At 43.7% G+C, this 16,246-nt stretch overlaps 1 protein-coding gene across 1 annotated transcript in view; it reads left to right on the top strand.

Moving 5' to 3' along the window:
* phf14 (PHD finger protein 14) overlaps nt 1–16,246 on the top strand; it is a 303,809-nt gene that overhangs the window by 145,234 nt on the left and 142,329 nt on the right.

Below are 16,246 nucleotides of genomic sequence, written 5' to 3'. Positions count from 1 at the left end.
AGTTTCGTGAAATTACATTTTCGAATAATTAACTTAAATTTTATTTTCACTAATGTACTGTTACATTCAGTGATGCAACACATACTTGTTACTTATTTTAAACTCATACCTGTCCGTTTGAAATGGTGAGACTGCAAGTGATTTGACTAGAGCTTTTAGATGTGTGTTGCTGAAAGACATGTTCATGAATCTCTTCAGCTTGCACTCATCATGACAAATGCAGGAACACCAAATTTCAAACAATCACAGCAATTATATGGCAGGAGAAAGGGATTACTGATTGGTTGACAATTGACTGATTTGCCAAGGTGTGCCATGAAGAGAAAGTAATGATAAACGATAGGTTCCAAGCTCCCAGATAATTCAAAAAAGGCGCAAGGCTTGGACACATTTCTTTTGTTTGCAGAGAACTGATCCCTGTGTATGAATGTAGTTTGCTTCCAGTAAGCATAAATGAACCATGTTATGTGTTTTGGGTTTTTCATGTGATGGTTGATCGAGAATAGTCTCTACTCTGTCTATCACATCTAACTATAGGATCATGCTGATTTGATCAGCCAATTGTTGGGACGTACGGTCTACATATCTGGGTTCGCACCTGTACTGAAATTTATACACAGCGTTGCTTAACTGTGTTTAGACAAAACATCTATTTGAACTGGTGACAATGTTCTTTTAGTGGGAAGGATCATTAATGTGGTAATTGCATATTGGCAGCTTGAAATGGCCTGCTTGTTCAATTCAAACAGCATGTTCGTTCGGTTGTTTATAATAGGCAGAGTACAGGCTGTACTCAACCAGCCCACAATGGCAAAACCTAAAACAAAAGACCTGTTAGATGTGATTCTGTGATTGGACAGCACTTGCTGAACAATCCTGAGTACTCTAATAGCTGCACCAACAGCCAATTTGAGATAATCAGCTGAGCTCATAATTTGGCTTATTTACGCTTACTGGAAACAACATGGGATCAAATGCAGGTGTTACATTCTTTTTGACATTAATGCACCAATCATACACAAATTGGTGGAATAATAATGTGGATTCTTCATCTGACGATCAGACGATGTACAGATCGTTAATTGGGATTGTTAGCGACCTTCCTTTTGATTTCCCGTTGTTCCCATTTCTCTTGTTGATTTTGTTATATTTGGTCCGTGGATTCACAATTGGAATGCATCTTTAAGCAGTAGGCTTGAGCTGAGGCAGCCTGTTAGTCAGGTCAGTGTGTTCCAGGATTTGATTTTTGGAGAGACCTTTAAGACTTATCTGGATAGGCACATGAACAGACGGAGGTATAGAAGGATACAGGCAGTTGGTCTAGATAATACACGTTATCGGCGCAGGCTTGGCAGGTCGAAGGGCCTGTTCCTGTCTTGTATTGCTCTTTGTTTCTTTGAGAAGAGAGTACAGACTTGTTAGCGCTGAGGGAAACTTGAGAACCAGCTTTGGAGGAAGTTGGTTTGATGGGTTGGCATGGACAGTATTCTGGCTGGCAGCAGTCAGTGATTTGTTCCTGCGGGATGCTTCTGAGGGAGCTGGGCAGAAGTGATTAGACCGTGAAGGCAGTAAGAGCTCTCTCTCTCTCACTAAGCTGAAGTAAAGGACTGTTGTATTGTTCTAAAACCAGTCAGTGCTGGGCATATCTTTACTATATATTTGAAATGATCTTGAATCTGCAAATAAAGTAGATTTCCTTTCCGAGAACGCTCTCTCAAGCTTAGAAGAAAAATGCATCGAAACAAAACCTTGGATTCCTGGAAGGCTGTCGATTGGGGTCAGCCAAGGTCCGCAAGTATTTTAAAATAATATCCAATTTCACTTGTGTTGCGACAAGTGAGGCTGGAATTGACCACATACTAGCCCAAGGTGTCATGACAGTATACTAAGTATTGTACATTCTTTTAAGAATCTCTTCTAAAGCTGCATGCCATCTGACTACAAGTTATGGGACTAGTACATCGCACCCTGTGGAGGTAATAGTGGTCGACAGTAGTTGAACACATCTTCCTTAAAGGTCCATACACATCATATCACAACATCCCCCTTTTTTGAACTAAAGGTTTACCTTTACGTGACACCAAAAGTAAGAAACTTCTGTCAAAATGTACTTTAACATTGAGCAATAAATTTAAACCGTTTTGATAGTTTTCTTATCCATCCAGAATTTGTAATGGCCATCTTTGGAGGCTATTGAATGTTTTCAAAATGTAAATTAGGTGTGATTTGTTTGTGTGCTTCTTTAACTGTGTTTTGTTTGCTACTCACTGTTTCTGGTGAAAAGTTGCCTGATTTAGCATCTGTTTCATCGCACTGTCAGGCTGTTTGGTGTTCGTACTTGATACGACCTTAGTTCTGAGCATATGCCTATGATTTCTGTTGGGTTTTAGGTGCCATCAGTTGGGTGTTGTACTCGAGCTTTCTATCCTGTGTTCCGTTGGGAGGTTTGTTATCTGCATGCTGGTCATTGGCATCTTTCATCTTCCCCTGTTTGTCAAGTAATGAATTATATACTTCTGGGAGTATACGTGAATAATGACTCGGGAAGTTTGTCCATACATCTGCTGAATAGCAATTCCTCAGTTGAAGGAGCAGTTGCACTGAGCAGTGTTGTTTTAAGATGCAAAGTGGTCTCGTGTAGATCTTGTTTTGTTTGACAGCACTTCATAGAACATAGAACAGTACAGCACAGAACAGGCCCTTCGGCCCTCGATGTTGTGCCGAGCAATGATCACCCTACTCAAACCCACGTATCCATCCCATACCCTTAACCCAACAACCCCCCCATTAACCTTATTTTTTAGGACACTAAGGGCAATTTATCATGGCCAATCCACCTAACCCGCACATCTTTGGACTGTGGGAGGAAACCGGAGGACACGGAGGAAACCCACGCACACACGGGGAGGACGTGCAGACTCCACACAGACAGTGACCCAGCCGGGAATCGAACCTGGGACCCTGGAGCTGTGAAGCATTTATGCTAACCACCATGCTACCGTGCTGCCCTGATTGAAGATTTTTTTTTTTGGATCATGCATTCCATTGGAGCTGGGGTAATGCAGTGGTGAAGTGTTATGGCTGCGTCCGCACGTCTCCCCTGTCCTGTTAAACCATCATCCAGTGTATTGGGGTCCATGTCGGAAACAACCTCCTGTAGCACCCCGAAGAGAGCTGTTGGAGGTTCTCGGGTCGCATGGACCCGAGATTGCCAACTTTCTTTCCCTTAAAGAAGCTAAGGAACAGATAGTTCTTGAAACCAAGGGATGAAAAGTGAAGTTCCAGGAATACAGAAGTCAAAAGGGACAAAGGAACTGGAGACTGAACAAAGGTACTGGTCACCTGAAGTTAAAGAAAGGGGTACAGAGAGGATTCCAGTTAAATGCAGAGCTGAATTCCAGACTACTGATGGAAGGGGTCATCAACAGGCTATCAAACGACACTTATTTAGCAATAACCTGCTCACTGATGCCAGTTTGAATTCTGCCAGGGTCATTCAGCTCCTGACCTCATGTCAGACTTGGTTCAAACATGGGCAAAAGAGCTGAACTCCAGAGGTGAGAGTGATTGCCCTTGACATGATTGCAGCATTTGATCGAATATGGCACCAAGGAGCCCGAACAAAACTGGAGTCAATGGGAATCAGGTGGAAACTCCACTGGTTAGAGTCATACCTAGCTCAAAGGAAGATGGTTGTGGTTGTTGGAGGTCAGTCATTTCATCCCAGGGCATCACTGCAGGAGTTTCCCAGGGCAGCGTCCTAAGCCCAGCCAGTTGCTTCATCAGTAACCTTCCTTCGAAGAAAAGGTCAAATATGGGTATATTCGCTGATGATTTCACAATGTTCAGCACCATTTGCAACTCCTCAGACACTGAAGCAGTCCACGTGCAAATGCAGTAAGACTTGCTGGACATTATCCAGGTTTGGGCTAACATATGGCAATTAATATTCACGCCACACAAGTGCCAGGCAATGACCATCTTCAAAAGAGAGAATCAAACCATCGCCCCTTGACACTCAATGACATTCACCATCATTGAATCCCCCACTATCAACATTCTGGGGGTTGCCATTGACCAGAAACTGAACTGGACAAGCCATATAAATACAGTGGCTATTAGAGCGGGTCACAGGCTAGGAATTGTGCAGCAAGTAATTCACCTCTTGACTCCCCAAAGTCAGTCCACCATCTGCAAGACATAAATGAGGAGTGTGATGGAATACCCCTCAGTTGCCTGCATGAATGCAGTTCCAACAACACTCAAGAAGCTCAACACCATTCAGAACGAAGCAGCCCGCTTGATTGGCACTCCTTTCGCAAACATTCACTCCCTCCAACGCCAAGCACAGTAGCAGCCAAGAGCTACAGGAACTAAGGCTCTTCGGGCAACACAATGTAAACAGACGACCACTCCGTGTAGACAGGCGAGGGCAGCAGATACATGGAAACACCACCACCTGGAAGCTCTCTTCCAAGCTACTCACTATCCTGACTTGGAAATAATATCGCCGTTCCTTCACTGCCATGAGGTCAAAATCCTGGAGCTCCCCCACTAATTTTGCAGTGGGTGCACCTACACCATGTGGATTTCAGCAGTTTAAGAAGGCAGCTCACCACCACATTCTTTCAGGCAATTAGCGATGAGCAACAATGCTGGCCTAGCCAGCGAATCCCATATCCATAAAAATGAATTTAAAAAAACCTAGTGAAATTAGCTAGCAAAAAGCGAGACATCGGAAGTAATCCTAAGGTTGGTAATAGCTTATACCTTGATACACCATGTGAAGCAGTGGTGTTCTGTTGTCGTGGCTGCGTGCCTGACAGACTGTGTGGAAGTTTGAATGCACGTGACAATTTAGGCAGAGGAATACTGAAAGGAGAGATTGAAATCCTGGAAGTGGTTCCGTGGTGAAGTATCTGCGCGAAAGCATTTTTCTGCAGAAGATTCTAAGGTGAGTTTTGTCAAGAGTGAAGTTTGGAAACACTTGTGTAAAAATCTCAGTGTGATAAGCATCTGGGGGATTTGCTGAGAAATCCACAGAAGTTATATTGGTTAGCATCTGTCATTTGGTTTCAGAGTGGGGTGTGTCTAACCACAGCTAGTCTGTTGGTCGACAGGGACTGTATGCTCACCGAGGACAATATACTATAAGATTATGGAGTGGATTCTCTGTTGCCCGACGCCGGCAGCAGGTTTCCTGATCCAAAATGCAACGTCGAATGAAAACTGGATCGCGCTGGGCACCAATCCAGTTGCAATGCTCCAGTCCCCCACGGTGGCAGCAGCGAATTACACGCCCTGTTCCAGCAGTACTGAGCAAAACCATGATTTGCATACATTTTAATATGATTAACTGGCTGGAAGGCCAAATCTCCAACCATCCCTGTGATCTTCAGCCCCCTCCGTCAGCTGTTACGCAGGCGTGAGTTGGTGCAAGTATTCACTTGTGGAGCCTGCGCATTATGTCTGTTGAGGGGAAGCAAGGAGGTAAGAAAATTTTTCAAACTTGGCGGGCTCACATGCCTGGACCTCAGGGAGTAGCGAGAATCAAATTGGTGGTAAGTGTATGGACACTGGGTGCCCCCCTCAGGATCAGGGTGTCCTGGTTCAGACCCCCATTGCTGCATAAAATCATTTAAACCCACCCCCTAGCTGCAACTTATTGGCTGTTGAGCCGACTGATTGTATTCTGTAAATTCTCTCAGGACTTCTAGACACGTGAAAACCTATCCAACCCACCCATCTGGAAACCGTCATACCCCAGCAGTATCATAAATGAGATGGGCATGGCCATGATCAATCGTTGTCCGACCAGGTGTTGGGACTCCATTCACTCCTCAGAAGTGTAGCCGACAGCAGAGGAATCAGGGGATATGTCGAGCTCACCCCAAACAAAGGGCACGTGCACTGTGGCCACTGACGCACAGCCCCTCTCAGAGTTAAGCCTCACCAGTGACACTGTCAGCTAGGCCACCACTCAGGATCACGAGATGTCTCCAAGCCCTACCTGTCCACAATGCCCATGATCACATCCATCCTGCTCCTGGCCAGGAAACCTGACCAGCTCCATATCGCAACCTGTGTTTAAAACCCAGGCTCCACATAATACTGCAGCTAAGGTCTCAGCAAACACACACGTCCCTCACTCAACCCCATCTGTAGGACCTGCCTGCACACCAGGCTCTTAGCATGGAGACAAATGTCTGCACAGTATGAATGTCTCCACCACACAATCAGTTGCCACCCTACTGGTAAAATAGCATAAGGCTCACCCAGTGAGGAGACCCACAGTACACCCTGCAGGGAGGAACCCGGGCCAGAGGTGCCTATCGTTAACACCAGTTGAGACAGCCACCGCTAGACTGTTGGCAGGGATGGATGACAAGGACAGAGGTGTTGAAAGTCATGAATGGTCTAGACCAAAGTAGATAGAGATAATATTTTGGTGGCAGTGTTGAGCATGAGAGGACACAGATTTAAGGTGATTGGGGGGAAAAAAAATGACGAGGCAATATTAATTTATGCAGTGAGTGTTTAAGATCTAGAGTGTACTGCCAGATTGAATTATGGCTTTCGAAGGGGAATTGGAGAAGCACCTGAAGAGAGAAAATTGCAGTGCTTGCAGGGGAAGGATTGGAGGCATGGTACTAGCTGAATTGCTTTTGAGAGCTGACATTCCATCAACAGACAAAATAGCCTCAGAGGCTGTATTCCGATTCTACTCTACCCATCACAAGGCTTTGAACATCCACCCTTGTGAGCCTACTCCACCCCTATCTCGGCTGTTTCTGCTCAAAAACGCTTAGTGGTGTTTTTCTTAACGTTCGCTGACATGACTTTTGTTTTCTTAATTTGATTTGTGAATTACCTTGGACTTTCTAAACATTCGTGGCACTATGTAAATGGTTGTTGAATTAGGGAAATCACAGAGGAAAGTGGCCATCTTGCTCATCAATGTTGTATTGCTATTTTTCTCCACGTAAATCCTCAGTCTAAAGGTACCTTTTATGCTTGTTCCCTATAACTTTTAATATTGGTGTTCAAGCATATATTCTGTTTCTTATGATAATTTATGGAACCTGCTTGAGCAATGGTTTAGGATGGAAAACTCCTATTCTAACCAAAATATTTCAGTAAATACATTTCTTCGACAACTTCCTTAAATTATTTTTGTGATTTTTTACAAATGAGATTGACATTATACCCAGCTCACTGTATCAAGTATACCGGTAAAGCACTCAGATTGTTGTAGAATAAAATTGTGCAGTATTTAAAGATACAGCCCATTACACACAGTTTTTAAAAAGGCACCAACGGACAAGGTGGTGCAATGCTAATGAACCAAGTTTTGATGTTGTTTCCCCAAAGAGTGTAAATACCAAGTAGTTTTTTTGTCTTGGCATTGCCAAACAACCGGATCCATTGTTGGGGAGATCCTTGAGTCTCGAAGTTTGACTCGGGTTGCCTGTGCTTGTGAACACTGGGAGATAAAAAGATAATGACATGGGTTCAAGTCCACCATAGGCTGAAAATAAAGTTAACATCCAGGCGAGTAGTTAAGTAAAACAAGGTGACATAACAATGGACGTTCCCCCACATCAGTATGTTCATATGCAGTTGTAAATCTTCTTCTTATTATTCCTTTGATTCATTTTCTATGAAGTAAAGCAGCCAAATTATTCATAGCTGACTTTATCGTATCCCATGTTTTCTTAGCCTGTGATTGGAGAAGTACATGAGGATATGTGTGAAAGTTGCAAGTATTTGGACCAGGTCATGAAGGATTTTATTTTTACGCTCCTGGGTTATTCTATCACATAATTAGATATTGGGTACTACAGACACACTCCTAAGCATAAAACATTCAAAGATGATTAGCAGCACTGAACCTGAGCGAATATCTAATGCAGCACCTAAACTTGCAGCACCCCCCAATCGGATACAATTTTAATTTTGGGAAAAAATGTTAATGAATCTTGATAAGTCTTGCATTATGATACTGGGTAATAAGTACTGTTACTGACAATATAATCAATCAGTAAATATGCTGATTCAGACACTTGCTTACTGGTTAAACTCCATTTAAGAATTATCTGAGCAAAACATAATCAATTTTAACAATCTTTTAATATATGATTCTCTTTAAGGGTGATGTAATTCTATTGCAAATGCTGTTTGCAACATGGGGAATGTGAAAAAAGGAATAAATTGCTTTTCAGTGCAAGGGGCTGGTTTAGCACAGTAGGCTAAACAGCTGGCGTGTAAAGCAGAACAAGGCCAGCAGCGCGTGTTCAATTCCCGTACCAGCCTCCGCGAACAGGCGCCGGAATGTGGTGACTAGGGGCTTTTCACAGTAACTTAATTTGAAGCCTACTTATGACAATAAGCGACTTTCATTTCATTTCATTTCAAATGAAATATAATCACCTGGACTTGTAGTTATGTAGATATAAAGTGCAATAGTTGGTTGCAGTAGAAGGGACGACCTTGTTGTTTCAAATAGTCAGATGTGCATTTAGAAATGCTCAAAATCTGTTGCAGAATAGCTTAATTCAACTTTGCTGAGAATCATTTTTTTTTAACTCTAGTGTCAGCTAACATGTTTTTGTAAGGACAAGCTTTTTTGCATAAAGTTGTTAATGGCCCATAACTTCCTAGTTCACCAGCGTTGAATTTTGGGAAAACCCCGGAGACACGCTGGGGAATCCATCTCCAAAGTTCCCAGGTAAAGGTTTATGTGGCAATTGTCCAGAGTGCACACTTCCCCTGGACAATTGGGTTGCACTGGGAACCATCTGACAAAGTAATTTAAATCACAAACTTTGGATATATCTGCCCGTGTTATCCAAATAGGTACTCTGAAAAGGTTACAGGAAATAAATCACTTCTAACTTCAATGTTAGTATTTTAACTATCCAGAGTGATCCCTGCACAGGACTGCTCCATCCTCCCCACATACTCCTGACCCCACAGGGAATCTCTTTCCCCACCCCCGACCACCTCCCCACATTGCAGCTACCTGACCTGACCTGACCACACTTGCTCTCATACCCTTATTCGGTAATGCATTTGTGACATTACCTCCTCTATTTGTGTTGGAATATGGTGCATTTGGACTCACAGAGAAATGCAATGATAAGAATTTATCAGTATCAATAATCATCACCCCTCCATTGGATGAGGAAAGTGTTGACTTCCTAGAAATCACAGTATTTCACTTGGCACAAGAAAACACCAGACAGAAGTTAGCAACAAAACTTTTTTTTCCCCCGAAGTTACCGATGCACATTTATACACACACAAAGTCATCATCCTAAACATGCCTTCTGCTGAATGGTGAGGTCATAGTTGATGCATTTTCATGGCATATGCATAAAAAGGGAAGATTTTAACTGAACGGCTACTACCCTTTTTACTGCATATCCGATCTGGTTTAATTTTTAGATTATGCTCTCTCATCATATACTCCCCTAAATTAATAATTTTCCTCATTGCAACAGTGACTACACTTTCAAAGTATTTTTTTGACTGTTCAGCATTTTGGGATGCTCTTAGTTCATAATTAACACTATTAAAATGCAAGTTATTCATTCTTTTTGTGATCTCACTGTGTGTAGAATGGTTGTATTCCAGTGGCGACATGTAGGTGGCAGTCGCACGTTGGGTGGCTCCTGCTAGAGATTTTGTTTTTTTGGCCCTTCGCACCCAGTGTTTGAGGAGAATTTGGTATGATTATTTGTGGGGAAAGTCTAAGGCAACCAAAAGATGTCGAAAATCCAGAAAAAGAATCGGGGGGGGGGGGGAAATGGGGGTGAGGGTGTTTGGTGGGGAGTTCAGCAGGAGGAAAGATGCCGGGTGCAGGCTTACCAAGTGGGGCCACGACCATCACTGTGGGTAAGCTGGCGAAGGGTTGCCAGGGGAGTTTGAGCGGCTTTTTTGACAATCATTGCAAGGAGATGATAACCTCGCTCAAGGAGTGGGTGAATGAGACTCTTGCCCAAATAAAGGAGGCTTTGGCAAAGACTTGACGGCGGTGCGGGAGCAAGGAGATGTGTTGAAGGTAGTGGAGGAGGCATTGTCGCAGCACAGCAACAGTTTACTTCGAGGGGAGAAGAGCTGCGGAGGATGGTGCGGTGGGTGGTGGAGTGTAACTAAGGGCTGAGAGCCTAAGTGGAGGACCTGAAGAACACGCCACAAAGGCAGAATAAGGGTTTTGGGACTGCCTGAGGGGCCGGAGGGCCAGAGGCCGACGGAGTATGTTCCAGAGATGTTTGCCAAAGGGATGGGGAGGAGGAGGACTTCTCCCTTTATGAGTTGGACAGGGCTCACCAGTCGCTCTGGCCAAAACCAGATGCAAATGAGCCACCAACAGCTGTGATAGTATGCATCCACAACTTTCAGGTGATGGAAAAGGAGCTGAGATGGGTGAAGCTGAATTGGGAGGTGAGGTGGGGGAGACATTGGTGTTTTGATGCATCAGGATCTCATGGTGGAATTGGCGAGAAGACAGGCGGCCTTTCGGCGAAGGTGGTGTTGTATAAAAGCAAATTGGTTTGGGGTGGTCTACCCGGCGGCGAAGCTGAGGGTTACACACAACTCCAAGGACTTCTACTTTGAGAAATCAGAGGAGATGGAGGCATTCATCAAAGCGGAGGGAATGTGACTGAAATAAGTTTGGACTTTGGTGGTGTTAATGTTTTTTTAAAAAAAATTTCTCCTTTTTTTTTTTCTTTTTGTTTTTTTTTCCCTCTGTTTCAGTTGTATTTGGGAAAGGATAGCTTGGGGCTTTGTAGTGATTGTGTGGGATTTGCTTCTTTTGGATCTGTAGGAATGCTGTGGTATGGGGGTTTGGGTGTAGGGGGTGTTGATGTTTTTTTTTCTATATGGGGGAGGGGGCACTGACAGGAGCCACCTCTCTACCAAACATGAATTGGCTAGTGAATGGGAGTGAGTGGGGGGAGGGACCATCCACATTGGACCCTGTATGGACAGGTTTTGATCGGCCCTGGGAGGTGTGACTGGTGGGGGGATGGGGATAATACTGGGTGAGCAGGTTTCAAGAGTGAGTACCTGGGGGATTTCTGCGAAGAGGAAGAGGGGGCTGACGGTGACCAGGGACAGGGCTGGGTCCCACCTGTTGGGCAGGGCCAGGAGTAGAGGTTATGACTGATAGGAGGTGAGGGGGGTGGTGGTGAGACACCTCCGGTCCATGTGGTGACATGGAACGTGGGCCAGCTGGAAGGACAGATGAAGCGAGTGAGAGTTTTCTTGCATTTGAAGAGCTTTGAAGCCGACGTAGTGCTGTGCAAGTGACCCAAATGAGACTGAAGGATCAGGTGAGGCTTCGGAAGGGCTGGGTATGTCAGGGGTTCCACTCGGGCTTTGATAGTAGGGTAAGGGAGGTAGCGATTCTGCTGGGTAAGAGGGTGGGGTGATGGCTGTGTTTATGGGGGAGATGGGATGGTGGACCCGTGGAGGCTTCTGCACCTGCTAGGTAGGGGGTATTCATTCTTTTCGACTAGTACACAATGTGTATTCAAGGATTTATTTTTTTTGTAATGGGGAAGACACTGTTGGCCGGGGTGAGGAAGGCGGAATATTCTGCGATTGTTATCTCGGATCATGCTCCACGTTGGGTGGATGGTGTCCTGAAGAAGGAGCCAGCTCAGAAGCTTCCATGGAGATTGGACGTGAGGTTGTTTGCGGACCCAAACTTCAGTACCAAAATGGGAAAGGTGATTGAGAATTATGTAGGGTTCAGTAGGAATGAGAAGATCTTGTCGTCAGTGGTATTGGAAGCATTGAAAGCAGTAGTGAGGGGCGAGGTCATCTCGTTCAAGGCTCAGATGGACAGAGCGGCAAGAGAGGAGTGGCAGCGATTGGTAGAGGAGGTATTGGAGGAGGTATTGAAGGTGATTGGAAGATATATGGACGATTTGACTCCAGACCTTCTGGTGAGGAAGGAAGAGCTGCAGGCAAGATTTGACCTTGTGTTCCCGGGAAAAGTAGTTCGGCAGCTGAGGTGGGAGAAGGGGCTGTGCATGAGTATGGGGTGAAAGCCAGCTGCTTGTTGGCGGGCCAGCTCTGTCGGCATGTGGCTGTGAGAGAGATTGTTCCGGTCTACAGTGGGGCAGGGGAGCTGGTGGTAGCAAAGGAGCAGGAGAACAAGGCATTTGAGGAGTTCTATGAAAAGTTGTATAAGTCAGAGCCTCCAGGGGATGAATCGGACATGAGGGAGTTTCTTTGTGGGGGGGGGGGGGTGATTGGAATGTCCCAGAGGAGGAGAGGACAGGGTTGGAAGAGCCACTAGGGGTGGAAGTGCAGGTAGCAACAGGGCAAATGCAGACCGGTAAGGCAATGGGGCCAGATGTTTTCCCATTCAAGGTTTATGGATAAGTTGGCGTCGTGGTTGGTGTTGCTTAAAAGGGACAAGGACCCAGTGGAGTGTGGGTTGTATAGGCTTATATCTTTGTTGAATGTTGTCATGGGAGTGTCCCTTTAAGAAATGTTATTGTCTTATCACATGGCTTAAGTGATGTCATTGTGTGGGTGGAGCTGAGCTGTGGCTCTGAGTTTTGCTTTCACTTTGAGTTTGACCTGGTTTTGTATTGCATAGGTTGAAAGAAGTGTCTCTCTATCTTCAGTTTAAAAGCTTTTTCCAGATTACTTGATAACTTAAAAGTGATAAATGTTTTCTGGAAGGAATTCAAACCTGCTGTTTTGGAAAGGAAACGGGTGTATCCATACCAAGTCTTAAAGATAGTAAGAGTGCCGTGTATTGGGCCACACCTTTGAAAAGGGGTTTCTGGGATCTTGTTATTAAATTGGAACAGCTTAAGGGGGGAATTTATTAAGGGTGATACATAGATTACTGTAGCTATGTGGAGTATTTAGGTTTTTCGGTGATAACAATGCTTCCTGTGTGTTTATAAAAATGTTAACTAAATTCATAGAATAAAGCTTGAAGCTTGTTTTTGATTAAAAGTGTTTAAGGCCTCTGTTGAATAACACCTGAAAGGCAGGCCCTTGTGCTCATCGTAACCAAAGTTGATAAACAGTTGCAGGTCAGGTGAACTCCATGATATACTTTGGAGTTTTCTGAACACTGGTCCATAACAAATTGGGGGCTCGTGGGATAAAAGTCCATCATTCGTGATTGGGTTGGCTTAGTGAACTTAAAGACAGTGAGGGGTGAAAATATTTGTGTTTGCTTTTCAGGTGTTGTATTTCAGTTTAAGTAGGGAGTGTGTTGTGGACAATGACTCTTTCAGAGGCTCAGACTTTTTTGAGGGTGGAGAAGGTCACGCAGTACCTTACAAACCGAGGCTAAAAATGCTTTTGGATTTGGCAAAAACATTGCAGTTAACATTGCCTGATAAAATACGAAAAGAAGAGGTAATTGTGGCAGTAGCTGAGCATTTAAAATTGCCTGAGACACAGTCAGAAGAATTGGAAATGGCAAGAATTCAATTACAAATCAAGCAGCTTGAACATGAAAAAGAATTAAAGCAGCTTGAATATGAAATCAGGGTAAAAGAAAAGGAGAGAGAAGAAAGAAAAAAAGAAAGAATTGCCCAAGCAAAACAAAGAGAAAAGGAGAGAGAAGAAAGGGAAAAAGAAAGAATAGCCCCAGTAGAACAAAAAGAAAACGAGAGAGAAGAAAGGGAAAAAGAGCAAATAGCCTGAGCAGAACAAAATGCGAGAGAAAGGGAATTACCGATCAGGGAAAAAGAAAAAGAGAGAGGGCAAAAAGAAAAAGAGAGAGACTTTGAACTTCAGAAACTGGCCATGAAACATAAAAGTCAGTTAAAATTGCCAGAGGTAAAGAGAAACGTACAGTCTGAAGATAGCGATGAGGATTGTGAGAAAGAGCATCATAATCAAAGACTTGATGGGGATCTATTTAAGTATGTCCAAGTATTGCAAGGTTTGATGAGAAGGATGTAGAAGACTTCTTCATTTCATTTGAGAAGGTGGCTAAGCAAATGAAATGGCCACAGGACATGTGGGCATTACTGATTCAAACAAAGTTGGTAGGTAGAGCGAGTGAAGTGTTTGCATCGCTATCAGAGGAGGTATGGAACGTATGAGGAGGTGAAAAAATCCATCTTAGGGGCTTATGAACTAGTGCCTGATGTCCACAGACAAAGGTTTAGAAATTTAAGGAAAAAAGCTGGTCAAACATACATGGAGTTTGAAAGGATCAAACAGAGTAATTCTGATAGGTGGATAAGAGCTTTGGAAATGGACGAAACATATGAAGCTCTTGGAGAAATAATTTTGGAGGAGTTTAAAAATTCAATTCCTGAGTAGTGAGAATTCGTGTGGAAGAGCAGAAGGTTAAAACTGAGGTCAGCAGCAAAAATGGCAGATGATTATGAATTAGTTCATTAAAAAGTTTGGTTTCCGACATCAGTTTCAGCCTGTGAGGGATAGAAACTTGGGAAGAGAGATATACTCAAGTGGTGAAGGTAAAGGGGATTTTGGATTTGGATTTTGTTTATTGTCACGTTTACCGTGGTACAGTGAAAAATGTTTTTCTGCGAGCAGCTCAACAGATCATTAAGTACATGAAAATAAAAGAAAAGAAACGAAAATACATAATAGGGCACACAAGGTACACATAAACATAGGCATCGGGTGAAGCATACTGGGGTGTAGTGTTAATTAGGTCAGTCAATAAGAGGGTCGTTTAGCAGTCTGGTAACAGCGGGGAAAAAGCTGTTTGAGTCTGTTCATGCGTGTTCTCAGACTTTTGTATCTCCAGCCTGATGGAAGAAGTGGAAGACTGAGTAAGCTGGGTGGGAGGGATTTTGATTATGCTGCCCGCTTTCCCCAAACAGCGGGAGGTATAGATAGATCTGATGGGAGACAATAAGGAGAGTGCACCGCAGATTAAAAAGGAAATCCAGGAGGGTGGAAGAGAAATGAAAATTTCCGATGTTTTTACTGTAATAAACTAGGCCATGTAAAGTCACAGTGTTGGGGGTTGAAGAAAAGCACTGGGAACGCTGATGTGGTAAAACAGGATAAGACAGTGGGGTTTGTTAAAGTGGTGAAGGAAAGCCCAATTGAAGCAAAGGAGGTGCAAAAGAATGTACAGCCTAATCAAGAGGTGATTTGATAAGAAGGTGCTGGATCTCTTTAAAGAATTTACTTGTGTGGATAAAGTTTACTCCTATGTACCAGGAGGAGTAGGTAAAGAAGTCAGAATTTTAAGAGATACGGGAGTTAGTCAATCTTTGATGGGAAGAGATGAGGAGTTATGTAGTTTGGGAGGAATATTGCCAGGAAAGGTGGTAACATGTGGAACTCAGGCTGAGAGGAGTAGTGTAGAGGTGAGGTTGGAAAGTCCAGTGAAGTGTGGTGACGTGGTTGTAGGAGTAATAGAGATACTATCTTGTTCAGGAATACAGTTTACTTTGGGTAATGATATAGCTGGATCGCAGGTGGGAATGATGCCTACAGTGGTTGATAAGCCAGTGGAAAATCAAACAACTGAATTGTTGAAGGAATATTTCCGGATTGTGTGGTAACAAGGTCACAAAGTCACTGGTTAAAATAAGAGGAGAAATCAAAGAGTGAAGATAAAGTTGAAGTTCAATTATCAGAATCGATTTTTATCAGATGGTTGGAAAAGAACAAGTACAGGTGGAGGAGGAGGCGGATAATGTTAGTTCAGGAAAATTGATGGAGTTACAACAGACAGATATAGAAATAAAACGGATGTATCAAAAGGGGCTGGTTTAGCTAAGGGGCTGGTTTAGCTCACAGGGCTAATCGCTGGCTTTTAAAGCAGACCAAGCAGGCCAGCAGCACGGTTCGATTCCCGTATCAGCCTCCCCGGACAGGCGCCGGAATGTGGCGACTAGGGGCTTTTCACAGTAACTTAATTGAAGCCTACTCGTGACAATAAGCGATTTTCATTTTCATTTCATTTCAGAAAGCATACACGGAAGAGGAATCTGAGTGTATACCAGAATGTTATTAGCTTAAAAATGATGTCCTAATGAGAAAATGGAGACCTTTACATATGCAGGCGGATGAAAAGTGGGCAGAAGTTCATCAAGTGGTATTTCCGGTAGGGTATAGAAAGGAGGTGTTGTGAGTAGCACACAAGGTACCAGTAGGAGATCTTTTGGGAGTAAGGAAAACTCAAGCTAAAATACGAAAACAGTTTTACTGGCCTGGACTGCATCAAGATGTAGTTAAATTTTGTCGACCATGTCACACATGTCAAGTG

This window comes from Scyliorhinus canicula, chromosome 5 (assembly GCF_902713615.1).
Source record: "Scyliorhinus canicula chromosome 5, sScyCan1.1, whole genome shotgun sequence".
Classification (NCBI taxonomy): Eukaryota; Metazoa; Chordata; class Chondrichthyes; order Carcharhiniformes; family Scyliorhinidae; genus Scyliorhinus; species Scyliorhinus canicula.
The sequence above is the reverse complement of the archived record's forward strand: the minus strand, read 5'-3'. Positions and strand labels throughout refer to the sequence as shown.